This window comes from Camelus dromedarius, unplaced genomic scaffold (assembly GCF_036321535.1).
Source record: "Camelus dromedarius isolate mCamDro1 unplaced genomic scaffold, mCamDro1.pat HAP1_SCAFFOLD_197, whole genome shotgun sequence".
In the NCBI taxonomy this organism is placed as follows: domain Eukaryota; kingdom Metazoa; phylum Chordata; class Mammalia; order Artiodactyla; family Camelidae; genus Camelus; species Camelus dromedarius.
Genome location: NW_026989761.1, coordinates 1,327,877 through 1,355,732, shown reverse-complemented (window position 1 = coordinate 1,355,732; position 27,856 = coordinate 1,327,877). Strand labels below are relative to the sequence as shown.

The window sequence follows — 27,856 nt, the reverse complement described above, 5'->3', positions numbered from 1 at the left end:
AGTCAGGACTAGTTTTCACAGTACTTGAGGGTAGGGAGGCAGCAATAAAAAGAAATTTATCCTGAAAACAAGAAATTAAATTCTTGGGAAGATGATGTGTTCAGCTTGAAATGTCAGTAATACTTTTATGACCTTGGTCTGATAATATCTTGCCTTATAATTTGATCTGTTTGACAGCTGGGTCATGAATCTAATGATGCCACAGTTTCGGGAGCAGAACAGACCACCCCACGATGGGAATGGGACAACCATCTGTATCCAACGGGCAAACTGGGGTTATTTTATGAATACCCTGAAATGAGTAAGTCATCAGTGGGGATTTCTGTGCTGTCGGTTATACTAGAATATGCTTTGGGTCTCAGAAGCATCGGTTACCGAGCCAAACAAAGACCTAGCATACCGAAACGGAGCCCGCTTTTCTCAATTAGATGCAATTATGCAGTCAGGCTTTCAAATAGGTTGCCTGTGTATATCTTTGTCAATATTTATGTTATACAAAGCTGAAGGTTTACTGCCATGGAATGAAATGGAATACTCATTCAGGTAATTCTCCATCATTGATTCTCAGATCCTTCTGGTCATGTCGTCTAAGGATGAACTCAGAACCGTTACTAGATGTGACACAGCACGGGCTGCAGCCCGTGTGGCATAGCTGTTGGCTGATATCCTTCTAAACAGAGTCATGTGAGCCCGCCAGCCTGTGCAGAAAGCCCGCAAGAGCATCCTGCCTCATGGCAGCAAGGGTCACAGGGTCACCCCTTCCACACCTCACACCTGCCTTTGACATTTTTCCTATTTCTTCTGGCCGATGGTTTCAGCCTGGTTCCTTGAGTGACCTCATGGCACATCACTGGCTTGAATTCAGGATGAATTTGCTGATCTGGAGTATTGGTAGAACACAGATCCCCTCCTTCTCCAATGTCTTTGTCCATTTCTGTACATTTGCTTGGCCTTTGTTTCTCTTTGTTTGAACTTGGTTTTGAGCTCTCGGTTGCCTTTAAATTGTTGCATCTCAAAATAGATTTCCATAGGAAACTTCATCTTTTCTATTATGCATGGTGCACTTTTACCTACTAGAAGGCTGATGATGTGCACGTTTTGTATCTGAGACCTTTGAGCTCACCACTGCCTTGAATTACTTTTTTTTTTTAAGCTTAGGAGACAGGAAAGTATTTTTGTCAATAGGCTTTGCATTTATGCATGCGGGTTCATTTCTGCAAGACACCCCATTGGGCTTCCTGTTTATAAGTCTACAGAAAGAGGGAGTTTTCTTTTTCCTAAATTACATGCTTTATATATAATAATTGCTTTTAAAATATATAATATACATAGAAACACATCTGATTCCCTCGGTGAATGAAAGGTCATTTTGTGGCATCTTCAGTCAGCTATGCTTTGTGGCCTGGTGTCTGATTTGAGTTTCATCTTTGCTTTTGTTGTGCTTAGTGACCAGGTTCGATTAAGGGTGCAGCTCCTGTCCCTGGTGTAGACATTATGTTCGTTTTTTCTGCTTATTTTCAAAAGGACTTTAATTCAATGACCTGTTATTCCAAAATGAGTCATAATTGTAAATATTTCTTATTGGGGCTATTATCAGCATTAATAATAACAACAACATTCTGAGGGCAGCATATCATTTGGTATTTTAACACACACGAAAAAAGCCTTGGAAAATAGTTATTGTTCTAGTTAAGTCAAATAAAGGTCATTGAAAGGAAAAGTTGTACGCTTTTGGGAGAAATTGATAGGACTTTTAGAACTTTATAGTCTCATTAAAATACTAATTAAATAATTCAGCCTAACTCTACCCTACATAACAGGATGGAGTAACAGCTATTCTAGAGAGATTGTTCAGATTTATTCGTTTTCCTATTCTCTAAATAATCCCTAACGAATTAGAAAATTCAATCCATTTCTGAGAGTAGGCAGTCTGTTATTCTGTATTCAACGCTGGAGTGAAACTTATTTTGTGTTCTTTTCGTTCATGGGAGATAGGATTTCCAAGTGCTTTTTGAATTATTTTTATTCCTCTCAAATAAAGTGCCTTTGGTGGTGATCTCCTGACCTCAGTTTCCTCCTCCCAGTTTTCCCCATGATCATTAATGACACCCCACCTGCCTTTTTAGTTAGGCCTCTTAGCTGCTGAAGGGGAACAGCTTCTGACAGATGACCCTGGAGCCCTCCACCCTTGCTTCTTTAGGCCTCGCACCCTGCCACCATCCCTAGTCTCCTTCGCCAGAAGTATCTTTCTCTGCTTTTCTGCCTGGAAGGGCTCTTGCCAAGCCTTGGCAGCAAACCCTCCACTTTTTAGAGATTTTCTGCTCTCCTCTCTAAGCATGAATTGCAGTTGATTCTTGTCTTGATGGTGCGTGATCATGTCTGTGTCCATTGCGCTCCCCGGCTGGACTGATCCTGTCGGAGGCAATAGTCAGGCTTTTCATCTTCCCGTGCATGTCTGAAGCACCACAGCCTGGACCCAGGTTCTCATACGTGTTTAAGTGACTTGAGCTTGGAGTTTCAATGCACTCACATACAACTGTTAGATGAGTTGGCGGTAACATTGCCCCCAAGGCCCCCACAAGGTTCTATAGGGCATATGTTTTTTTCTGAGTGAAATTTCTCTTTTATTTGTTCTAGTGATTTCCCCACTGTCCTTTGAGATTATTGGAGTAACCCTGAGTTATTAACCACAATAGCTCACCCCCAGAAGCAAAAGATCCTGCTGTTTGAGAACTCAGACACGGGACATAGGAGAAATAATCTATCAGTCTTAAAATCTGGAAGCCATAAGATACCGTTTTGTACTTAGAGCACCCACAGCACAAACACCAGTCTCTCAAGAACTTGGCGCTGCCTTCCCAGAGGGCGGGTGCCGTAAGTGAAATGCAGTGAGTGATGAAGTGAGAGCTCTTCGTCTCTGGTACTGCCTTTTCCACCCTTGCTGTGTTAACTTGATCTTCCCTTCATATATTATGTTCTCCATTTAATTTACTGCAGTTAATGTCAGTTGTTCTTCAACATCACCTTGCACGCGCCCACTCCATTCCCTCTCTCTCCATTGTTATCCCACCCACGCCTCTCCTGCGCTCTCCAGGACCAGGCCTTTCTCCCCCACGTCCTCACCTCTGTTCTGTCTGCCCACCACCTGCACTGACATTTCCTTAACTCCACAGAATGAACTTTCCAAAATGGCAGCTGAGTAACTGGGGGGGATTGTAGACCTCTCATCTCTTTACTGATTCATTCATTTATCTATCCAACAAACAATGAGCACCTGCTATGCCAAACACTGTATCAACTGCTGGGGAGACCAAGACAGGTAAGACTTGGTGTCTGCACTCCGCAGGGCAGGCGAGACTTGGCGAGTAGTTGATGGATTGCTAAGCAGGTGAACACACATTGGACTTCATAGAGCTGGGAATATTTGAACTGAATTTTGAAAGGTGAAAGGAAGTTAGCTCTCTAATGTGTGGTAGAGGGAGTGGACACTTCATGCAGAGAGGTAGAGACATATAAGAGTACACGGCATGAAGCGGCTTGGCCAGACTGAAGAACAACAAGTAGGGTTAGAACAAAGTATCCACAGGTGGGAATATCAGGTGCACAAGGCCACTGTCACGATGGGTCTTGTGTGATTAGACTTGAATGTATCCTTAAAGATACAGGGCTATATTGGAATATATGTAAGCAAGAGAATTGCATAATGATTATGTTAAAGTAGATCTGGTTATACTGGCAGCAGAATGGATAATAACATTTTTGGGGGGAGGCCCATATTTTGGGGGGAAAGGATATTTCGGGGGCCACCCCAGGTAATCCAGACAAGTGGCACACGCCTGCAGAGAGGCCCTGGGCAGAGGGAGAGAGTCGTGGGCGGCAGAAGTGGTGACTGCTGCAGAGGGGACTACAGGGTCTGGGCGGCGGGCTGCAGAGCTGCTGAGGTGACTTTCCAGTGACCCATCTGGAGAGCGGATCTGCAGTGGGAGTGTAAGGGGAGGAGATGCTTTCGAGGAGATGGTTCTGTGTGTGGCATTTTGATTGCAAAGTGTCTATGGGACATCTGAGGAGTGATGCCCGTTGTTAAGCTGGATTCAACAGTCAGGAGCTCAGAGGAGCTGTGGGTGAGGCCGTGGGGGCGATTCATTCCTGCCAAGTGGAGGATTGAGGACGAGGCCCTGGGGAAAATGGCCATGTACATGGCACATGGGAGAAGAGAAATCCACCAAGAGAAAGAAGAATAGCAGAGCAGTTGGGAGAAACTAGTTGAGGCAACACAGAGAAGGCTGTAACCTGGCTTAAGAGGGATTTGAACACTGACTAAAAGGAGCATAGTGAGAAAGGGGGGGGGTTTGTGGGGCAATAAAGCAAGAGCTAAAGCCCACCTTTAATTGCCAAGCCTGGGGAAAAGGAGGAGGAGGACTATACTTAGGTAGACTTTAAAAAACAGATCTGTGTGTATCTGTGTGTGTGCATATGTGCACACAAACTTTTCTGTCTGGGCTTTTTAAGTTTATTTAAGTAAAACAAAAATTAAGGGGGGAAAACATCCCCCTGAGAGGAAAATATTTGTCCACGGCAAAAGCTAACTGGTAATCAAATAAACACGAGCTGAAAATGCTGACTAGTTAGAAACACGAAGCCACCGGCAGTACAACTCCTGTCTCAGTGCTGCGATGAGGGCCGTGGGGGATGCAGGGCTCTGAGCCCTGAGGAGTCTTCAGCGCAGTTACTTTTCCAAGAAACTGGACTTTAAAGGGAAGAAGAAAGTGTAGAACATATCAGAGAGCAATACAGGGCCGTGAGAGAGGGTTGGGCGAGGGTTCGTTTTGTTTTACACTGGGCGTTTCTGGCCTTGCTGAGTTGCTAGGCCTTTGCTCTTTTTGGTCTTTGTTCCAAAAGCTTTTTAGAAAGTTCTTCTCGCTTGAAAATCTGAACAGATTAAATCATGTTGGGTTATTTCTGGTGTTTTATTTTTTAATTAAAAAATTATCTGGAATTTATTTTAATGTCATAAATGAGGACAGTCTACCAGGCCTTCCAATGATTTAGCTAATTACTGCAGAACTTGAATCCACTGATTTGAAGTGTCAGTTTTATAATATTACTAAAATCTCATAAATATCCACGTCTATTCTTGAAATGTAATGTATTTCATTCATACTCTCAGTGCACTATTTCTACACTGTTTCCATGAACATAGATTAATACCTCCTAGAGTTGGTCCTGTTTTATCCTTTTCCAGAATATCCCTAATACTACAAATTCAAACATCCCTCCTCATTACTTTATTTGTATATATAGGTATATTTCTGGAATACATTTAGGATCACCTTTCAGATTTTTTTCTTAAATCCATTTGGGATTATTAACTAAATTTGCATTCAGATACTAAATTTATTTTGGAGAAAAAATGTTCTATGTCCCCCAAATTTGAGTCTGCCCACTGAAGAGGGTGGTGCATTCTACTGTTCATTCAATCATCTTTTTTTTTTCTTTTTTTAAATCATTTATCAGAATCTTCTTAATATTTTTCATTAATTTATTTCTGAATGGTCTGTGCCTGCTTTGTCATTATAAAATGATATCTTTTCTGGGTTTTGATCTGGGTTGATTGCTAATAAACTCTTAATTTCTGGCTTCTCTTGAATAAGAAGGAGATCTGACACTGTGAGGCCCTATTTCCAATATGGTGATGGTGAGCATTGCATTTCCTTAGGATGTCCACTTGCCAATTTGCCAGTGGCTGCACCCACTCCAAGCATTTCTGCTACTTACCTGCCCCCTTAGGCAGATGAGCTCATGTAGGGTTAGTTGGGTTATGGACACAGATACTGACATCAATGCTGCCACGCTGCTGACCCTGTGGCGTCACTAACTCTGGTTCTTGCTCTCTGACCTCCCTGAATATGACAGCTCCTTTTGGGCTGTGGATCTACTGCATCTTTCCAGCACTGTCGGCTTTTCTGCAACACACGCCTGCCTCTCAGGTCAGAAGCAAATGTCAGCTCCTCCTACCCATCCACCCCATTCACGGTCTTGCCGTTCCTGGCCAGAGTGGTCCATACACTTTGACTGAGCAGTAACACTAAAGGGACTATAAATATGCCTCTCATCCACTGTCTTAGTTACATACTTGTGCTAGTTTACTTTAAAGGTCTGCCAGTTAGGAGGGGAGGGTCTAAAAGTCTTTTAGATCTCTGACCTTATCATTTCTAACCGCTCCCCCACCCTATGGAACAGCTTACCACAGATCTCTACTGCCCCATCTGTAGCATTGCCCTGTAAATTACACACAGAGAGAAAAGAACTTCTAAGCCACCACCATAACTTTGACTTCCTGTGACCACACAGACCATAGAAATATCAAGATAAAAATTCCTGAAGAAGAATATTTTGCTTAGGAAGACACTTTATTTGCATACCTTTCTGTGACTTGTAATAACTTCATAGACTCTCTGAATGTGCTGTACTCACCTTCCCAGACTCAAGGGAGCTTGCTCACTTGCCTATATTCAGTGTATTTCCTCCAACATTCTCTATGCATATCTTTCCCAAAGTTACATTTCTTATTTCTATTTAAATTGTTAGATACATCCACAATATTCTTTTTTTAATCCTCAAATACAAATCATCTTCCAAGATTGTATTATTTCAACACAGGGAGTGAATAATATGCTTCAAGATTCCCAAGTTTATTATGAGCAAATAATTATGGTTGGTTGAAGATTTTTAAGTATGTTATTCCTACTAAGGGTATATATGTGAAAGAAACAGGTTGTAATGAGTCTTCTTCCCAGAGATTTTATATTTGCCTTTTGTTTGGATTCTTTCACTGTTGAACATTATTATTACCATGAATGTCTTTTCTCTTTGGGATTTAGTTCACCATTTTCCCCTCTTTCTTTACAGGAGTAAAAGAATTTATGTTGTCCTTCCATCCATCCACCACTCCATGTTTTGTGTCCATTCCTTCAACAGGTATTCAGTTTGGGTTCACCACAGTATATGTGGCCTCTTTCCAGTGGCCCCTCTGTTGGCTCTGGAGAACAATATATTGGAAATCAGAGTGGGTACGTGGAAACTTGACTACCCAGTATAGACGCATTGTGCCAGAAAAAGCCCAGAACATCGCAGCATGGCAGCCCACCATGCAAGGAACAGCAATTCTGGCTTTGGTGGACCAATGTGAATAAAAAGGCTTCATTGGGTGAAGACTTAGAAAAGTCCAAAAATGCATTGGCGTTGTTTCCTAAGGAATCTAGTGTTGGGTACTGTTTAATATGAGAGGGAGATGCTAACACTATCATCGTTATAAACAACATAGTTATTGTAACTGTAATTATTATTTTTAATATATTTTCTTTATAATTATTATTTGTGACTTACAAGACCCTTACAGAGGCAGTTGTTAAGGAGCGTGGCCGTTATACTGTTGCTGAAGTGTTAATTCAGTAGAAGCATGGTAATAGCATTAATAAGTACTCACTCTTTTGATCCTCACATTGACTATAAAGGTCACCCAGCAGTGCTTGTATAATGGAGATAGAAATCTATCCGTTTAAGTGTTTGTAGAACTTAAAATAAGAGCAGACATTCCACCGCATTTGACCATATATTCCAGACTATCAGTTTAAAATAGGAACTACCTGATGAGGCCATAGAAACCCTTTGTGCATCCCCAATCATTCACTACCTTCCTGGTCCCCTGGGGCAGCGGTTCTTCCAGAACGTGGCCCCATCTCTCCTCCCCACCCCACTCTTGGCCTTTGATACCAACTGTTGGTCATTAGCTAAGCATCCTCATGTCCTGCATGTGTCTGAGCTGTGAGGGAACAGAACTCAGCTGTTTACAAACTGTATTGACTATGACCAGTATGAACAGCCTCTCTCCTTACCTGCCCACAACCCCACAGTGCAACACGGGGCTCACAACCACAGCGATTCCCATGCCAGCCCATCAGGGAACCTTCTTCCCTAGAAATATTCTTACAACCAGAGATGTTTCCTCCCTTATTTCACTGCCAGTTTCACTCCCAGGTTACAGTCCCCAACAAAAGGCTATCCCAGTTTGAATTTCTTAATCAAGTCGCATTGACCCTGAGTACCTGGCTTTTTCCTATTAGCACTCATAGAAATAGAACAGGGCCAGGCAGTGGCTGTGGGCCAGGTTCCTGGGTGAGGGGACTTGCTGGGAGCTTCAGGTTCTGTAGCCTGGCCCGAGCTTAGCTCCCAACACGGCGTCTTCCCATCTGCATTATTTCGGGCCAGGCTTCAACAGTTCAGAGTTTCATTTTATCATCTGCAAACAGAATAATCCCCTGCTGCATATTTTAAGACTGTTATGTACCACAAAGGGTGCTTAGGGAATTCAGTGAGTCAATGCATGGAAGTCACACAACCTGGTCCTCAGGGAATGTTAGTTATCTTCATTATGCACCATCGATAAAATTGGCTCACAGACTTGGCCAGGTATCAAAGCTACAGGCACAAGAATTTGACAGTGTGTTACTGTCTGGATCATAGTCACAATTTTACACAGTAAAACAAGCTACCTGGGACCACCCAGCTGTCAGCCCACCCGACTCCCCACCCCAGGATCCCTCAATTTATCTGATTTGCTTGCTACCCCTACTTTTTGGAGAAAGTTGGCAAATCACACACAGTCAATGACTGCTAGGTTATGTCCATTCCCATTCACTCAAATTGCCCCATTTTCAGTATCCACTGTGCTGCAAAACATAGACTAATGTTCAGAAATATTACAGCAAGGCCTTTCCCGTTCCACAGTCAGAGAACTAAGAATCTGTCATGTTTAATATGCCATGTGACACTAAGCAAAGCAGGAAAACAGGCTTCTGTGCTTTAAGAAAGTTTTTAACAATGACGTTTGAAACTAAAAGTGTTTTTGTTTGGCCTTCAGCTAACCAGAAAATTCAATTGACTCCTATTATCCATTACTCAGGTGTCCTGGTTTGATTGTATTAGGCACTTTTTCCTCATCTCCCCAGCATGGTTTTGCTCCATCAGCACAGATGGAGTGTCTCCAAGGCTGCTCCGTGTGCATAGGCGTGTGTATGCACACATGTGCACCCACTGATTGGTGCCTCTGATACATATCCTGGAGTTGTTCTGTCTTATAACTCAAGCACTGCTTTATTATATCCTAGAAAACTGCTTTTAGATCATTGATTGAACTATAGACCATCCTTTTGCCCACATTAGAAAGTGACATCTTCCAAGACACAGGTCCTGTGTGCTTGTATTTATGTATAAGTAAGAATTAAATATGTATGTCATCCCCTCACATATTTAATTTGTGCCTTCCCAATTGATTGTGCACAGTAAAGGCTAACTTCCCATAACAGGAGAACTTTTAGGAAGTAAGAAGAAGGAATTAGCCACCATGGAGAAGACAGGATATCAAGCAGGAGTTTGGTATAAAGTCATTTATTCTAAAGCTGCTCTGGCTCAATAAATAAGTGGAATTGACATTGTTGTATCATGCCAGAGCATCTGCTATTGAAGACTGATTTTAATTTACTTTGATATAAGTGGAAAATTATGTCAGAACAGCATGGGAAATGAAGAACACTGCATCTATCTGTACTCCTGAAGTGTGTTTCAGAGCTGCTCAATTTTGAGGAAAATTATCTTGTCTGGAGACAATAGAATTATTTTCATTGTTGGAATTTTTGTAGCTCCCAGAAGCACATCTGCAGGTGATTCTGTAAAAGTCTAGAGTTGACTTAAATAGCAGTAAATTTTAGCCTATTGAAATCAGGAGATGTGAAATATTTTTGCCTACCACCACCACCGCCACCACCACCACCAGGCAAGCACTTGTACACCCAGAGAGATTTCACATCAGAGGGAATGACAAAGCTGGTTCTGTTACTGAGGCCAAACTTGTTCTGCTCACTGCACAACAGTGATAAATAAATAAATCAGGAGACAAGGTTTTGGGGCAAGGAATAGTAACTTTATTCAGAAAGCTGGCAGACCAAGAAGATGGGGGACTAATGTCCTGGAGAATCATCTTTCCCAAGTCAGAATTAAGGCTCCTTTTGAACTAAAAAGGGGAAGGGGTGTGGTTGGTTGTGCAAACTTCTTGCTGCCGGGATTCTTTGTTCTTGCAGCCATCCATGTGGCTCAGGCTATTGTGTCCCTGTAAGCCTCCAACAAAACAAAGGTTATTCTCTATTTTGCGACTTGCCATCTCTGCATAAGTGCAGAAGTGCTAACATCCTTAAAGGTCAGAGCCCCGAGAATAGGCTTTCCTGTAGGTTTTAGGCTAAAGGCAACGTTGTTTTACAAAAGGTGCAAAGCCAGCAAGATTAAGCCTGGAAAACAGGGCACAGTGCTTCAAACTGAAGGAACAGATCCAATATGGCGTCAGATTTGTTCTCAATTACAGTTTTAGTTAGGGGAAATTTTGCAGCAGAAAATCCCCTCAGTTGTTTTTCTTGCTTTGCCTGAGATCTTGTTTGCTGGCTTGTGGTCTCATGGTGTCAAAACCGTATGATCAGATGAATACTATTAAAATCATATGGTGCACAAAACATACCTATTCTGCTTCAAAAAATTGACTGAAACATTTAGCTTCGTTTATTCCCATAGAATTTGGATTGAATCTATTCTCGACTTTCTTCTTCTTCAAACCAGTTTTTTACTGGAGGATTTAAAGCCCAAATTAAAGAATTTTGGAGAAGACTCATGTAATTTATAAGGCGTTTACATCCGAATTTAAGACTGACTCATATTTGTACTTTTAATCAAGGAACACAATAAACTTTGTTAGTCAATCATTTATGACGTTTTAAACTTTGTCCATGTAATCTTTTGGAAGTTGAGAGGCTTAGACAATTGATATAACAAAACAGGTATCATTGCTTAACTGTGTGAATGAAAGAATCCCAGTATAGTTTCCTGAAAGTATATTTTATTAAAAATAATAATGAATTCTTTCTCTCTAATATAGCAACAGACAGAAGCACATACTGAGTGTTTAAAATAAATAATACTGCGGGAAAAATTATCTAAGCAACTCAAGATAGTATAGAGAAAAAAGGGTGAACTTGAAGAAAAATAAATATTGTGCAATTAATATCTTATTTTTAAGAAGCAAATGATAAAAAAACCAATTTTTAAATGATTTATCGAAAAAGGATTTATGTAAAGCCAACTTATTTTCATAAGTATTACATAAAACAGGGCTATCTAAATCTATATTATTAAAGAATAAAGTATATGAAATATATCTCCAAGGTTAATTGATTTTCATAATATTATAATTTTTGAAAATATAACTTACATATACATATCCAAGAAGCTCTTCAGATAAACAGAGTAACCTAGTATACAGTTATACCTATTCCACATAAAAAATGAAAAGGCAAGGATAATGCCCTTGCTTACGAACTGCCACTGGACTTCTGGATATTCCTTTAGGTTAAAGACCAAAAGCAAAGTAACTAGTCTACTTTGAAGCGCTCGCTCAAGATTTTAAGATATTCACTATCTATATCCAGTTACAGGAAAGACTTAAGTTTTCTGAAGTTTAAAAAAAAGAAATCAACTGCTGAAAATGAAATTCTGTAATGTCTCATGGCCATAATTATAAAGGCTATAAATTAATGCTCCCTTAACTGTTTTTTTACAAGCACAGGTCATGATCATCACATTCAAATTCCATTTATGCTAGATGAACGAACGTCTCCCCACATGCTCAATTCTGAGAGTTAAGTGTGTGTGAAAGCCGTCAGTCACCTACCTTATTGAGAAAACACAGTTTCATTTAAGTGGGAAACAACACTACATACATACATATGGGGAGGAACAAGTTCCAACTGGGAATTAAAGTGAAAACTGCAGGAACTTAAAATCGGCAGAGGAAACATACTGAGAATCCAGAGTAAGTGTTTTAACTGCAAACCATTTCCCTTAAGCTAGATGAACGAATGTCTTTCCACATGATCAATTCTGAGATATAAATGTGAGTGAAAAAGTCAATCACGTAGCTTGTTGGGAACACAGCTTCTTTTCAGTGGGAAACTACACTACATACATATATATGGGGAGGTTCTAGCTCCAAATCTGTTTTACAGTAAAAACTGCATGAACTTTCAACAGGCACTAGGAAACATACTGAAACCAGAGTAAGTGATTCTACTGAAACTCACTACATTTGAGCTAGATGAACGAATATCTCTCCACATGCTATGGTCTGAGATATAAGTGTGAGTGAAAGAAGACATTCACTTAGCTCGTTAGGAAAACAAACTTCTTTTCAGTTGGATTCTACACTACATAAATATATATTTATTGTTACTACCTCGAACTCGGGTTTACAGTGAAAACTGCATGAATTAAAACCCGGCATTTCGAAACAGAATGAGAAACCAGAGTAAGTGATCCTACAGCATCCAATTCCGTTTGTGCTACATGAAAGAACATCTCTCCAAATGCTCAGTTCTCAGGTATACGTGTGTGTGTGGCCGTCAATCATCTAGCTTGTTGGGAACATAAAGTTTCTCTAATTTGGAAGCAACACGACATACATATATATGGGGAGGTACAAGCTCCAACTCGGTTTTTCACTGAAAATTGCATGAACTTCAAAACGGTACTAGGAAAAATACTGAGAAACCAGAGTAAGTGTTTTTACAGCAACCCATTTCCTTTGTGCTAGATGAACAAACGTCTCGCCACATGATCAGTTCTCAGAGATAAATGTGTGTGAAAGACGACATTCACATATTTGGATGGAAAAAACGGTTATTTTCAGTTGGAAAAAACAGAAAATATATATATGTGGGGAGGTACAAGCTCCAAAAGGGTTTTAAGGTGAAAACTGGATTAATTCCAAACCAGCACTATTAAACATACTGAGAAACCACAGTAAGTGTTTCTACGGCAACCCCTTCCGCTTCTGCTAAATTATAGAACGTCTCTCCACAGGCTCATTTCTGAAAGATAAATTTGTGTGAAAGCCTAACTTCACCTAGACTATAGGGAACATACAGCTCCTTTTAAGTTGGAAATTACACTCCATACATATATATGGGGAGTTTCTAGCTCCAACACGGTATTACAGTGAAAAATTTAAAGTTCAAACCGGAAATAGGAAAAAGACTGACTAACCAGAGTAAGTGTCTCACCTTCAAGCCGTTCCCACTGTGCTAGATGAACGAACGTCTCTAAACAAGCTCAGTTCTGAGAGATAAGTGTGTGTGAAAGCCGAACTTCACATAGATTGTTGGGAACACAAAGTTTCCTTTCACTTAGAAACAACACAGCATGGATATATATAGGGAGGTACTAGCTCCAAATAGGTTTTACAGTGAAAAATACAGGAATATCAAACCGGCACTAGGAAAGAGACAGAAAAAACAGAGTAATTGTTTCACCTGCAACCCGTTCCCATTGTGCTAGATGAAAGAAAGTCTCTCAACATACTCAGTTCTGAGAGATAATTGTGTGGGGAAGCCGACTATCACCTAGCTTGTTGGGAACACAAAGTTTCTTTTTAGTTGGAAACTACACTGCATAAATATATACGGGGAGGTACAAAATCCAACACGGTTTTTCATTTAAAACTGCAGGAATTTCTTACCAGCACTAGGAAACAGACGGAGAAAAGAGAGTAATTGTTTATCTTTCAAACAGTTCCCTTTCTACTACATGAGCGAACGTCTCTCCACATGCTCAGTTCTGAGAGATAAGTGTGTGTGAAAGCTATGCTTCACCTAGCTTGTTGGGAACACAAAGTTTCTTATCAGTTGGAAACAACACGACATACATATTTATGGGGAGATACTAACTCCTAGTCGATTTTACAGTGAAAACTGCATGAATTTGAAAACGGCACTACGAAAAAGACTGAGAAACCAGAGTTAGTGTTCTACAGCAACAAATTCCTTTTGTGCTAGATGAACGAACGTCTCTCCACATGCTCAGTTCTGAGAGATAATTGTGTGTGAAAGCCGTCCTTCAACTATCTTGTTGGGAACATAAAGTTTATTTCAGGAAGAAACTACATAATATACATATATATGTTGTGGTATTTGCTCCAACACGGGTTTACAGTGAAAATTGCAGGAACATCAAACCGGCAGTAGGAAACAGACTGAGAAACCAGTATAAGAGTTTCCCCTGCAACCCGTTCCTTTTGTGCTGGATGAACGAACGTCTCTCCACATGCTCAGTTTTGAGAGATAATTGTGTGTGAAAGCCGTACTTCACCTAGCTTGTTGGGAACATAAAGTTTCTTTTCACTTAGAAATTACACTATATACATATATCTGGGGTGTTACTATCTCCCGCTTGGTTTTACAGTGAAATCGGCAGGAATTTGAAACAGGAACTAGGAAGCAGAGTGAGAAAAAAGAGTAAGTGTTTCTCCTGAAAATTTAACTTTTGTGCTAGATGAACAAACGTCTCTCAACATGTTCAGATCTGAGATATATGTGTGTGTGAAAGCCGTCCTTCACCTAGCGTGCTGGGTACACAAAGTTTCTTTTAAGTTTGAAACTGAAATATATACATATATATGGGGAGGTACAAGCGCCAATACGGTTTTTCAGTGAAAACAGCAGGGACTTCAAACAGAACCTAGGAAACAGACTGAGAAAACAAAGAAAAATATTTTCCCTGCAACCCGTTCCCTTTCTAATAGGTGAACGAACGACTCTCAACATGCTGAATACTGAGGGATACTTTTGTGTGGAAACCGTCCTTCAACAAGCTTGTTGGGAACACAAGATTCTTTTCAGTTGGAAACTACACTACATACATATATATGGGGAGTCACTAGCTCCAACTCGTCTTTACAGTGAAAACGGCAGGAATTTGAAACCGGTACTAGGAAAAAGCATGAGAAACCAGAGTAAGTGTTCTCCTGCAAACCGTTCCTTTTTTGCTAAATAAACGAAAGTCTCTCCACACGCTCAGTTCTGAGAGTTAAGTGTGTGTGAAAGCCGTCCTTCACCTAGCTTGTTGGGAACACAAAGTTTCTTTTAATTTGGTATATACACTTCATACATATATATGGCTAGGTACAAAATCCAACTCAGTTTTACAGTGAAAAGGGCAGGAATGTAAAACCGGCACTAGGAAACAGAATGAGAAACCAGACTATGTGTTTCTCCTGCAAACTGTTCCCTTCGTGCTAGATGAACGAACGTCTCTCCACATGGTCTTTTCGGAGAGAGAATTGGGTGTGAAAGCAGCCCTTCACATATCTTGTTGGCAACACAAATTTTCTTTTCATTTTGAAACTACATTACTTACACATATATGGGGAGGTACAAGTTCCAGCTCGGTTTTACACTGAAAACTGTAGGATCTTCAAACCGACAGAAAGAAAAACACTTTGAAAGCAAAATATTTCTCCTTTATCACGTTCCCTTCGTGCTAGAGGAACGAATATCTCTCAAAATGCCCAGTCTGAGAGATACGTATTTGTGAAATGCGTACTTTACCTTAATTGTTGGGAAGACAAAGATTCTTTACAGTTAGAAATTTTACTACATACATATATATTTGGGGAGGTTTTAGCTCCAACTCTGTTTTCAGTGAAAATTGCAGGAACTTGAAACGGGAACTGGGAAACTGACTGAAAATCCAGTGTAACTCTTTCAACTATTACACTTTCCCTTAGAGCTTGATGAACGAAATTCCTCCACTTCCTCAGTTCTGAGAGCTACGTGTGTGGGAAAGCCACACTTCACCTAGCTGTTTGGGAACACAAGGATTATTTTTAGTTCAAATTACACTGCATAAATGTATAAAGGGAGGTACAAACTCCCACTCGTTTTTTCATTGAAAACTGCAGGAATTTCTAACCGGAACTAGGAAACAGACTGAGAAAACAAAGTAAATGTTTCTCCTACAACCAGTTCCCTTTGGACTACATGAAGGAACGTCTCTCCACATGCTCAGTTGAGAGAAAATTTTTTGTGAAAGCCGTCCTTCAACTAGCTTGCTGGGAACATAAAATTTTTTATCAGTTAGAAAGTACACTATATGGATATATATATTGAGGTACTAGCTCCAATAAAGTTTTACAGTGAAAACTGCTGGAACATCAAACGGGCACTAGGAAACAAACTGAGAAAGCAGAAAAAAGTTTCCACTTCAAACCGTTTCCTTTGTGCTAGATGAACGAACGTCTGTCAACATGCTGTGTTCAGAGAGATGTTTCTTAGAAAGCCGTCTTTCATATATCTTGTTGAGAACACAAATTTTTTTCAGATGAAAAACATTATCTACATATATATGGGGAGGTAGAAGTTCCAACACGTTTTAAGTTTGAAAACTTCATAAACTTCACACAGGCACAAGGAAATAGACTAAGAAACAAGAGAAAGTATTTTCCCTGCAACCCGTTCCCTTTGTGCTGGATGAACGAACGTCTATACACATGCTAAGTTCTGAGAGATAATTTTTTGTGGAAGCAGCCTTCACCAAGCTTGTTGGGAACACAAAGATTCATTTCCTTTGGAAACTACACTACATACATGTATATGTAGATGTACTAGTTCCAAGTATTCATTACTGTGACAACTGCAGGAGCTTCAAATCGGCACTAGCAAACAGACTGAGAAAACAGAGTAAGCGTTTCTCCTGCAACCCGTTCTCTTTGTGCAAGTTGAACGAACTTCTCTCCACTTACTCAGTTCTGAGGGCTATCTGTGTGTGAATCCGTCCTTCAGCAAACTTTTTGTGAAAGCAAAGTTTGTTTTCATTTGGAAACTACACTTCATACATATATATGGGGTGGTACTAGCTCCAACTCTGTTATAGAGGGAAAACTGCATGAACTTTAAACAAGCCCTAGGAAACAGAGTGATAGAACAGAGTAAATGTTTCCCCTGAAAACCGTTCCCTTTTTGCTAGATGAACGAACGTCTATCCACATGCTCATTTCGGAGTATTAAATGTGTGTGAATGCCGTCCTGCAGCTAGCTTGATGGGAACACAAAGTTCCTTTTCAGTTGGAATCTACACTACAAACATATATATGAGGAGGTACTAGCTACAACTCGATTTTACAGTGAAAACTGCAGGCACTTCAAACAGACACAAGGAAACAGACTGAGAAATCACTGTAATTGTTTCCCAGCAAACTGTTCCCTTTGTTCTAGATGAACGAAAGTAGATCCACATGCTCATTTCTGAGAGATAATTGTGTGTGGAATCAGTCCTTCAACAAACTTTCGGGAACACAAATTTCTTTCCCTTTGGAAACTACCAAACATAAATATATACAGGGAGGCACAAGTTCCAACTCAGTTTGACAGGGAAAAGGGCAGGATATTGAAACCTGCACTAGGAAACAGACTGAGAAACGAGAGTAATTGTTTATCCTGCAAAAACTTCCCCTTGTGCTAGATGAAAGAATGTCTCTCCACATGCTCTGTTATGAGAGATTAGTGTGTGTGAAAGCCGTCCTTCAGATTGCATGTTGGGAACGCAAATATCTTTTCAGTTGGAATCTACTTTTCATACATATATATTGGTGGGTTCAAGCTCCAACTCGGTTTTACAGGGAAAACTGCAGCCATTTCAAACAGGCACTAGGAAACACTATGAGAAAACAGAGTAAGTGATTTCCCTGCAACCCGTTCCCTTTGTGCTAAATGAACGAACGTCTCTCCACGTGCTTTTTTCGGAGAGATAAGTATGTGTAAAAACCTTCCTTCACCTAGCTTGTTAGGAACATAAAGTTTCTTTACATTTGGATACTGCACTTCTTACATATATTTGGGGAGATAATAGCTCCATTACGGTTTTAAAGTGAAAACTGCAGGAACTTCAAACCGGCACTAGGGAACAGACTGAGAACCCAGATTAAGTGTTTTCCCTGCGGCAGTTCCCTTTGTGCTAGTTGAATGACCGTCTCTCCACAAGCTCAGTTCTGAGAGATAATTGTGTGTGAAAACCGAACTTCACAAGGTTTGTTGGGACCACAAATAATCTGTTCAGTTTGAAACTACAGTACATACGTATATATAGGGAGGTACTATCTTCAACTCGGTTTTAGATTGAAAACTGCAGGCACTTCAAGCAGACACAAGGAAACAGAGTGCGAAAACTGTGTAAGTGATTTTCTTGTAAACGTTCCCTGTGTGCTAAATGAACGAACGTCTCTCCACATGCTCAGATCTGAGAGATAAGTGTGTGTGAAAGCCGTTCTTCACCTAGCTTGTCGGTAACATAAAGGTTCTTTTCAGTTGGAAACTACACTACATACCTCTATAAGGGTATTTAATAGCTCAAACTCGGATTTACAGTGAAATCTGCAGGAACTTCAATCCGGCACTAGGAACAGTCTGAGAAACCAGAGTAGGTGTTTCTCCTGCAATTCGTCCCCTTTTTTCTAGATGAAAAACTTCTCTCCACACTCACTTCTCAGATAATGGTGTAGGAAAGCAGTCCTTCCCCTAGCTTGTTGGAAACACAAAGATTGTTTTCAGTTGCAAACTATACTCGATACATATATATGGGGATGTACTAGCCCCAACTCGATTTTACATTGAAAACCGCATGAACTTCAAACAGGCACTAGGAGGCAGACTGAGAAACCAGAATATTTCTTTTACTAGAAATCACTCCCTTTAAGCTAAATGAACGAACGTCTGTCTATATGTTTAATCCTGAGTGTTAAGTGTGTGGGAATTTTTCTATCTTCTATCTTGTTTGGAACACATTTTCTTTTCAGTGGGTAACTACACTGCATACATATATATGTGGAATTACTAGCTCCAACTCGACTTTACAGAGTAAACTTCATGAATTTCTAAAGGGCACTAGGCAAAGATTCTGAGAAACCAGTGAAATTTTTTCTACCTCAATCAGTTCCATTTTTGCTAGATGAAACATCGTCTCACCACATGCTCTATTCTGAGAGATAAATGATTTTGCAAGCCATCAAAAACCTTACTTGTTTGAAACACATTTTGTTTTCAGTGGGTAACTACACTACATGAATACATGTGTGGAGGTATAGCTCCAACTCCGTTTTACAGTGAAAACTGCATTAATTTCCAAGCGGCACTAGGAAATATACTGTTTGTCCAGGGTAAGTGTTTCTATTTGAACCCTTTACCTTTGTGTAGATGAACGAATGTTTCTCCACTTGCTCAATTCTGAGAGTTAAGTGTGTGGGAAACCTTCAATCACCTAGCTTGTTGGGATCACACAGTTTCGTTAGAACCGGGAAATTCACTGCTTACATATATAATGGGAAGTACTATCTCCAATTCGGTGTTACAGTGAAAACTTCATGAACTTCAATCTGGCACGAGGAAAACATACTGAAAACCCAGTAGAAGTCTTTCTAGTAGAAACCATTCCATTTAAGCTAGATGAACGAACTTCTCTCCACATGCTCATTTATGAGATTTAATTGTGAAGCCATCAATCTCCTTGCTTGTTGGGAACACACAGTTTCATTTATGTGGGGACTACACTTCTTATATATGTATATGGATGCACTAGCTCAAACTCGGTTTTATCGTGAAAACATCATGAACATTAAACCGGCAGTAGAAAACATACTGAGAAACCCGAGTACGTGTTTCTACAAACCCGAGTACGTGTTTCTACAAACCCATTCCCTTTATGCTAGGTTATCGAACGTCTCTTCATATTTTCAATTCTGACTTTTAAATGAGTATGAAAGCCGTCAATCACGTAGCTTGTTGGGAACACACAGTTTCTTTTGTGTGGAAAATTAAGCTAAATAAATATATTTTGGGAGGTACAAGCTCCAACTCTGTTTTTCATTGAGAACTGCATGAATCTCCAACCGGCACTAGGAAAACATACTGAGAAACCAGAGCAAGTGTTTCGACTGCAACCCATTATTTCATGCTAGATGAATGAACGTCTCTCCACTTGCACAATTCTGAGAGTTAAGTTGTGTGAAAGTCTTCAATCAGCTAGCTTGTTGGGAACACACAGTTTCTTATGAGTGGGTAAATTCACTACACTTGTGTAAATGTGAAGGTACTAGTTCCAACTGGGATTTACAATGAAAACTGCATGAAATTCAAACCAGCACTAGGAAGCTTACTGAGAATCCAGTGTAGGTGTTTCTACTGCAAACCATTCCCTTTATTATACACAAACGAATGTCTCTCCACATTCTCAATATTCAGAACTGAATGAGTGTTGAAGCCATCCTTCACCTACCTTGTTGGAAACCCAGAGTTTCAGTCCAATGGAAATTACCCTTCTTTCATATATATGGGGACTTTCTAGCACGGACTCGGTTTTACATTGCAAACCGGTTTTATTTGAAACCGGCTTTGAGAAACATGCTGACAACTCAGAAAATGTGTTTCTGTATATCACTTAACCTTCAATGCTGGATGAAAAAACGCCTCTCCACAGGCTTACTTCTGACATCTGAATTTGTTTTGGAGACGTCCTACACCTATCTTTTTGGAAAACCAGATTTTCTGGTATAGGGGAACTACGCAACTTACATATCTAAGGGGAGGCACTTGCTCCAACGTGGTTTTCCACACTAAATCGCTTTTACATTGAAAACGGTGTTAGGAAACATGCTGAAATTTTAGAGAATGTGCGTCTATAATACCTCTGCATTTTATGCTGCATGAAGGAACTCCTCTCAACATGCTCAATTTTCATAACTGTATGAGTGTGGAAACCGTATTTCACCCAGCTTGTTGGAAACCCAGAGTTCCAGTCCAAGGTAAACTACGCTCCTTCCATATATATCGAGACGTACTAGTACGAACTCGATTTTACACTGCAAACTGCCTTTACTTGAAACCGGCTATGAGAAACATGCATAGAAATCAGAGTATTTCTTTCTGTATGTCCCTTAACCTTCAATGCTGGATGAAGGAACGCCACTCCACAAGCTCACTTCGTATATCTGAATGTGTCTTGGAGCCATTCTTCAACTAACTTGTTGGAAACGCAGAGTTTGTGGTATAGAGGAATTAAGCTGCTTACATATCTAAGGGGAGGCACTTGCTCCAACTTGGTTTTCCACAGCAAACCGGTTTTACATTGAAAACGGTGGTAGGAAAACTGCTGAGATTACAGTGTGTGTGAAGAATACCTCTGCATTTTATGCTGAATGAAAGAACGTCTCTCCACATGCTCAATTTTCAGAGCTGTATGATTTTGGAAGCCGTACTTCACCTAGGTTGTTGGAAATCCTGAGTTACAGTTAAGGTAAACTAAGCTGCTTTCATATATATAGGGACGAACAAGCACAAACTCGGTTTTACACTGCAAACGGCTTTTAGTTGAAACCGGCCTTGAGAAGCATGCTGAGAAATCAGAGTAAATGTTTATGTATGTCACGTAAACTTTAATGCTGGATAAAAGAACGCCTCTTCACAAGCTCACTTCTGACATCTGTATTTGTGTTTGAGCCGTCCTTCACCTAACTAGTTGGAAACCCAAAGTTTCTTGTATAGGGGAACTACGCTTCTTACATATGGAAGGGGAGGCACTCGCTCTAAAGCGGTTTTCCACAGCAAACCGCTTTTACATTGAAAACGGTGTTAGCAAACATGGTGAGACATCACAGATTGTGTGTGTAGACTACCTCTGCCTTTTATGCTGCATGAAGGAACGCCTCTCAACATGCTCAGTTTTCAGAAATGTATGAGTATGGAAGCCGTACTTCACCTAGCTTGTTGGAAACCCAGAGTTTCAGTCCAAGGTAAACTACGCTGCTTTCATATATATGGGGACGTACTGGCACCAACAAGGTTTTTCACAGTAAACCACTTTTATTTCAAACCGACTTTGAGGAACATGCTGAGAAATCAGAGTAATTATTTCTGTCACATAACCTTCCATGCTGGATGAAAGAAAGCCTCCCCACAAGCTCACTTCTGACATCTGAGTTTGTGTTGGAGCCGTCCTTAAGCTAACTTGTTGGAAACCCAGAGTTTCTGGTATAGGGGAACTACGCTACTTACATATCTAAGGGGAGGCACTCGCTCCTAAGTGGTTTTCCACAGCAAACTGGATTTACATTGAAAAAGGTGTTAGGAAACATGTTAAGAAATCAGAGAATTTGTGTCTCGAATACGTCTGCCTTTTATGCTGCATGAAGGAACGCGTCTCAACATAATCAATTATCGGATCTGTATGAGTGTGAAAGCCGTTCTTCACCTAGCTTTTTGGAAACTCAGTGTTTCAGTCCAAGGTAAACTACGCTGCTTTCCAATATATGGGGATGTACTAGCACGAACTCGATTTTTTTCACTGCAAACCGCTTTTACTTGAAAACGGCTTTGAGAAACATGCTGAGAAATCAGAGTACTTGTTTCTGTATGTAACTTAACCTTCAAGGCTGGATGAAAGAAACCTCTCCACAAGCTCACTTTTGACATCTGAATTTCTCTTCGAGCCGTCCTTCACCTAACTTGTTGGAACCCCAGAGATTCTTGTATAGAGGAACTATGCAACTTACATATGTAAGGGGGGGCTCTCGCTCCAACTTCGTTTTCCAGATCAAACCACTTTTACATTGAAACCGGCGTAAGAAACACGGTCAGAAATCAGAGAATGTGTGTCTAGAAGTCCCTCTGCCTTTTATGCTGTAGGAACGCCTCTCCACATGCTCAATTTTCAGGAATATAGGAGTGTGGAAGCCGCATTTCACCTAGCTTGTTGGAAACCCAGACTTTCAGTCCAATGTAAACTTCGCTGCTTTCATATATATGGAGATGTACTAGCACGAACTCAGCTTTTCACTGCAAACCGCTTTTACTTGAAACTGGGTTTAAGAAACATACTGAGAAATCAGAGAACGTGTTTGTACATCTCACTCTGACTTTTATGTTTACTGTGAAATGCTAGTTTCAAAAAAATTACTTTGCTTTGGTAAACTGTTTTGAATCGTGTTCCTCTGCTTTGATATGTAAATTGGGTAGTTCCCGTATTCCAGAAACTCTGGTTTTCCAACATGTTAGGAGAAGGACGTCTCCAACACAAATTCAAATGTCAGAAGTGATCTTGTGGAGAGGCGTACTTTCATCCAGCATTGAAGGTTAAGTGACATACAGAAATACTTATTCTGAATTCTCAGCATGTTTCCTAATGCCAGTTTCTAAGGAAGAGTGGTTTGCTGTGGAAAACCGCTTTGGAGCGAGAGCCTCTGCTTAGATATGTAAGCAGCGTAGTTCCCCTAGACCAGAAACCCTTGTTCTCGAAGAAGTAATGTGGAAGAATGGCTTCAACTCACATTTAGATGTCAGAAGTGAGCATGTTGTGAGGCGTTCCTTCTTCCACCATTGAAGGTTAAGTGACATACTGAAACACTCACTCTGATTTCTTAGCATGTTTCTGAAATCCGTTTCAAGTAAAAACGTTTTGCAGTGGAAATGCGAGTTGGTGCTAGGACGTCCCCAAATATAAGAAAGCAGCGTAGTTCCCCTAGTCCTGAAACTATGGTTCCCAAAAAGTTAGGTGAAAGACGGCTTCCATACATATACAGATTTGAAAATAAAGCATGTGGAGTGGCATTCTTTCATCCATCATAAAAGGCAGAGTGACATGTAGAAACACATTCTCTGATTTCTCAGCTTGTTTACTAACGCTGGTTTCAAAGTAAAAGTGGTTTGCTTAGGAAAACCGCGTTGGAGCAAGTGCCTCCGGTTAGGTATGTAAGTAGCGTAGTTCCCCTAGACCAGAAACTCTGGGTTTCCAACAAGTTAGGTGAAGGACAGCTCCAACACACATTCAAATGTCAGAAGTTATCATGTGGAGAGGCGTTCTTTCATCCAGCATTGAAGGTTAAGTGACATACTGAAACACTTACACTGATTTCTCAGTATGTTTTTCAGAGCCGGTTGCAAGTAAACGTGGTTTGCAGTGTAAAACCTTTTTGGTACTAGTGCATCCCAATAGATATGTATGTAGCGTAGTTTCCCTATCCCAGAAACTGTGGTTTCCCAATTAGCTAGTTGAAGGATGGCTTCCAAACTCATACATATCTAAAAATTGAGCATGTGGTGTGGAGTTCTTTCATACAGCATAAAAGATGGAGTGACATATAGAAACACTAACTCTGATTTCTCAGCATGATTCTGAAAGCCGGTTTCAAGTGAAAGCTCTTTGGAATGGAAAAGCCTCCTGGAGATTGTGCCTCCCCTTATATATGTAAGTACCGTAATTCCCCGAGGCCAGAAACTCTGGGTTCTCAAAAACCTAGGTGAAGGTTGGCTTCTACTCACATATGTTTCCAAAATGGAACAAGTGTAGAAGCATTCCTTTATCTTACCTAAACAGCAAGGCTTCATCTCAAGCACTTACCATGATTTCTCTGCATGTTTACTTGAGTAGATTTAAAGCTAAAAGCATTTTTCGCTCAGAAACCTAGTTAGAGCTTATTCCTGCTGTTATATATATCGGTCGGGCAGTGCCCCAACACCACAGTTCTGTGCTTCCAGCAGTGTTGGTGAAGGATGGCTTCCACACACTTTCGGTTTTCTCTTCTCCTCACTCTTCTGCTTAGACATCAGTGCAGGTTGTGTATTGTGGAAGCCAAGGATTTTTTTTTCATTTAGGATCAGCCTCGGAGAAAACTGAGACCTGCTTCTGCTTCTTTTCCCTGCTAGATTTCCCCTTGGTGCATTTCAAATCCTCAAGAGTGAGTTCCTTTAACCAAGTAATTATTCAAAAAAATGAGCAGGTTTCCATAAGGCCATTTCTTCTTTTATATTCTTGCTTTTTAATACCTCTCTTCCATCTCTTTATCTCCAGTTGTCTTATTTCTATGTCCTTTGGTTTGGGCTGATGGCTAATCAGCATTAGTGTAGAAATTGTTGCTTGATATTACTGATCTATATTCTTTCCATGGATATTTGATTTATCATTGGATTTTAGGGAAGATAGTTTCTTTAAAATAATTCTGGTAAGTAACTTATGGGGGATACTGATTCTCTTGGCCTAGAATTATAATGCTTAATTTCTGAATAAGTGATACTTTCATAGAGCTCAAAATTCCAAAGGTTTGTGTGCCACCACTGTCCCGAAGCCTTTTATACTTTTCTTTGGGGGCACTCAGAACTGAGTGTGTGTGTGTGTGTGAGTGTGTCCTTCTGAACTTAGTTTAGCCTGAAATGAGCAAAGACAAGTACCCCCCATTTTACACAGATGACTTTCACAAATTGATACCTTTTAAAAATATATGAACTGTAATGTTGTAGAATTTTAGAAGAGGCAGTGAACTTCAGGGCTGTCAGCAATGGAGGCAGAACAGTTGGAGGGACAGCAGGTGCTCGTGCTCAGAGGCTGAAGTCACACAACATCCACGGCCACCTCTGGTTAATCTTATAGAGTTGTTGCTGTCTGCAGGCATTCAGGGCTGTGCCCCCCTCCCCACCAAACATAAATATTAGGAAAAGTGTTGAGACTCAGTATAAGAAACAATAAAGAATTAGTAAGGGAAATTGAGTTTATTGTTTTTAAAAAGAAAAATTAGCATCCAGGTAGTTTAATTTCAGCTCCTAATAGACTGATGTGTTGACATTCACAAGGATGCATAAACACCTGCAAGATCTTGGGTCAGCACCGGAGACTCTGAAGCAGCATTCACCACACACAAAGTTCACTGCTGCCCTTGACAGCCTTATAGAATTACTTGATTAAGAAAAGGCCATAGATGTTAAATATCATCATTTTGAGAAACCAGTTCTTTTGAAATCTTATATACAAATGTAACTGAATTGGATAAAGAAATGCTAAATGTGTAATAAAGTATCCAAAGAGGTAATGATTACTGAAAACACCACAAATTGAAGAGGACCACAGCATAATGTGCATATATATTTTAATGATCTGGAAGAATCAGCTCAGCAGTATATTCAAGACATCTAGAGATGATGTCAAAAGGGGGTGTCTTTGGATAGCTTTTTGTGAATGTTAGAGTGAAGTCAGGGTCAGGTACACAAATTAGGTTTAAAAGCAAAAGGTGAACCAGATTTCTTTTCAAAAATCTATTGTGTCTGTTTAGAAATCATCAAATCCATGGGTCAAGGTAAGAAAGGAAAAAAAAACTAGTGACCACGTGACAGTTTCAGGAGCTGGTAGTAAAATGACAGTTGACAATTGTGTAAATTAGATATGATCTTGTTGCCCAACTGACCCAAAGATTTTTAGTCCATGTGCCAAAAATATATCAAGGAATAAATAGTGATCTATGTTTTGTCAGATCTTTTATCCCCCCTTCAAGCCTGCATTGTGATTGGGAAACTAAGAACTTCTACTGCAGGGAGGGGGATTTTCAGAAATGGAATGTCCCCCAACTGAGAAAATAAAGAAAATGTAGCCGTACACTGTAGAGACACAGGGAGATCTGTTGAGCCAGATGACACTTGCTTTACTGTCAAATAGTAGGAGGTGCAGGTTTTGATGAATTGGGTACCATGTTGCTGCTTTTCTCAAGGTATTGCCCAAGGCTCTTGAGAAGCGATGAATTGGGGCCAAGGAATTAGCCTCCGATTGCCCTTTGCCATGGATGTTGTCTGTATTCTCCAATTTTAAGCTTTAGCTTAGACAAGTTGTAGCGTCTTGCCAAGTGAGCTACAGAGAGGAAGTGAGTCTTGAAGCATACGTCTCTTTCTTCCTCAGTGCAACAGAGAACCACTGCATTGGAGCATCCTGAGATGTCATCGATGGTCATTTTTCATGTTAGGAATCAGTAAGGATGCTATGTCCACATGTATGAGGAGGGTAAGATTTCAGTCTCTAAAGTGGTAATGATGGGTTGACCTTTTCACTTAAAGAGTCTCACATCAACAAATGGGTGTCTGTTCTGGACCAAGAAGAAGCAAGTGTTTGAAAAAGAATAGCTTGAAAGGTCAGTGGGACATGTCAGGCATCTTCTTCATGTCTTCAAGTTCGGGTATCAAAAATGCTTTTCCTATCCTGAGTGATACTGACAATTTGCCGTGCTCTGTGCCTCATGAATACCAAAGGCTTTCCTAAATAATATATCTAGAAATGGTAACATTCTTGATATGTGTTAAACCGGGGGAGATGAAGGAATTAAAATTAGTTCCATATACTGATTTTTTTAAGGACATCAATTTTATAGAAACTTTTGAAGAATTAAAGTGACAGAAAATTTCAAAGCACTTTTCCTTCTGGTAAGAAAGGGTTCTGTATTCCTTTACTGATGAATGTAACATAGAATCAGTACTAATATTGTTTGTTTTGTACTTAGTGTTTACAGAGTGATTCACAGATATTCTCCTATTTCATCTGTGCAATGACCTCTGGAAGGTAAGATTTCCTAGTTATGCTTTTTAATGTCTATTTTTAGCTCTGTCTAAAAGCAGATTGATTGAGCTCCATTTGCTCAGTTTAGAAGGCTGGACTGATTAATTGTGTCAGAACATTCCAGGAGGCAGAGGAAAGGAAGATACATGGGTTCTACATGATGGAAACTGCTCCTGAAATGATTTGACCAGCAGCCTTATCCATTTTTCCCAAGGCTGGAAACAGAACACAACCCAAGACATGGAAAACAGGGAGCCCATGTGACCACAGCCTTGGCATGTATAGTCACGGCTGTACTCCTGTGCCTTAGAGAGGAGGATGCTTTTGGTCTCTGTTCTACAAACTCTGTTTTGCTTCATCTCCACAGTGTCTTGTTTTATTGGCATATGCTGAAACTTGATTTACATTTCATAGCATTAAAACAAAAATCAAGATCTCTTTATCATTTATTAACTATTTGGTAAATAGTTTTTGGTGAATATTGAACTTTATTATTAGGTCTTACCATGGCAATGTACAACACCTAGTTCCCCAGATAACAGCAGTGGCTTAAACATGCTAAAATTGTATTTCC

At 40.2% G+C, this 27,856-nt stretch overlaps 1 long non-coding RNA gene across 1 annotated transcript in view; it reads left to right on the top strand.

Annotated features, from left to right (window-relative positions):
* The window catches only part of LOC135320583 (uncharacterized), a 48,098-nt gene extending 40,815 nt beyond the window's left edge, over positions 1 to 7,283 (top strand). Inside the window, exons 6-7 of the long non-coding RNA XR_010379785.1 lie at positions 178 to 301; positions 6,910 to 7,283. This is a non-coding gene — a long non-coding RNA (uncharacterized LOC135320583). The remainder of the gene's footprint in view (positions 1 to 177; positions 302 to 6,909) is intronic.
* The last annotated feature ends 20,573 nt before the right edge of the window (positions 7,284 to 27,856 follow it).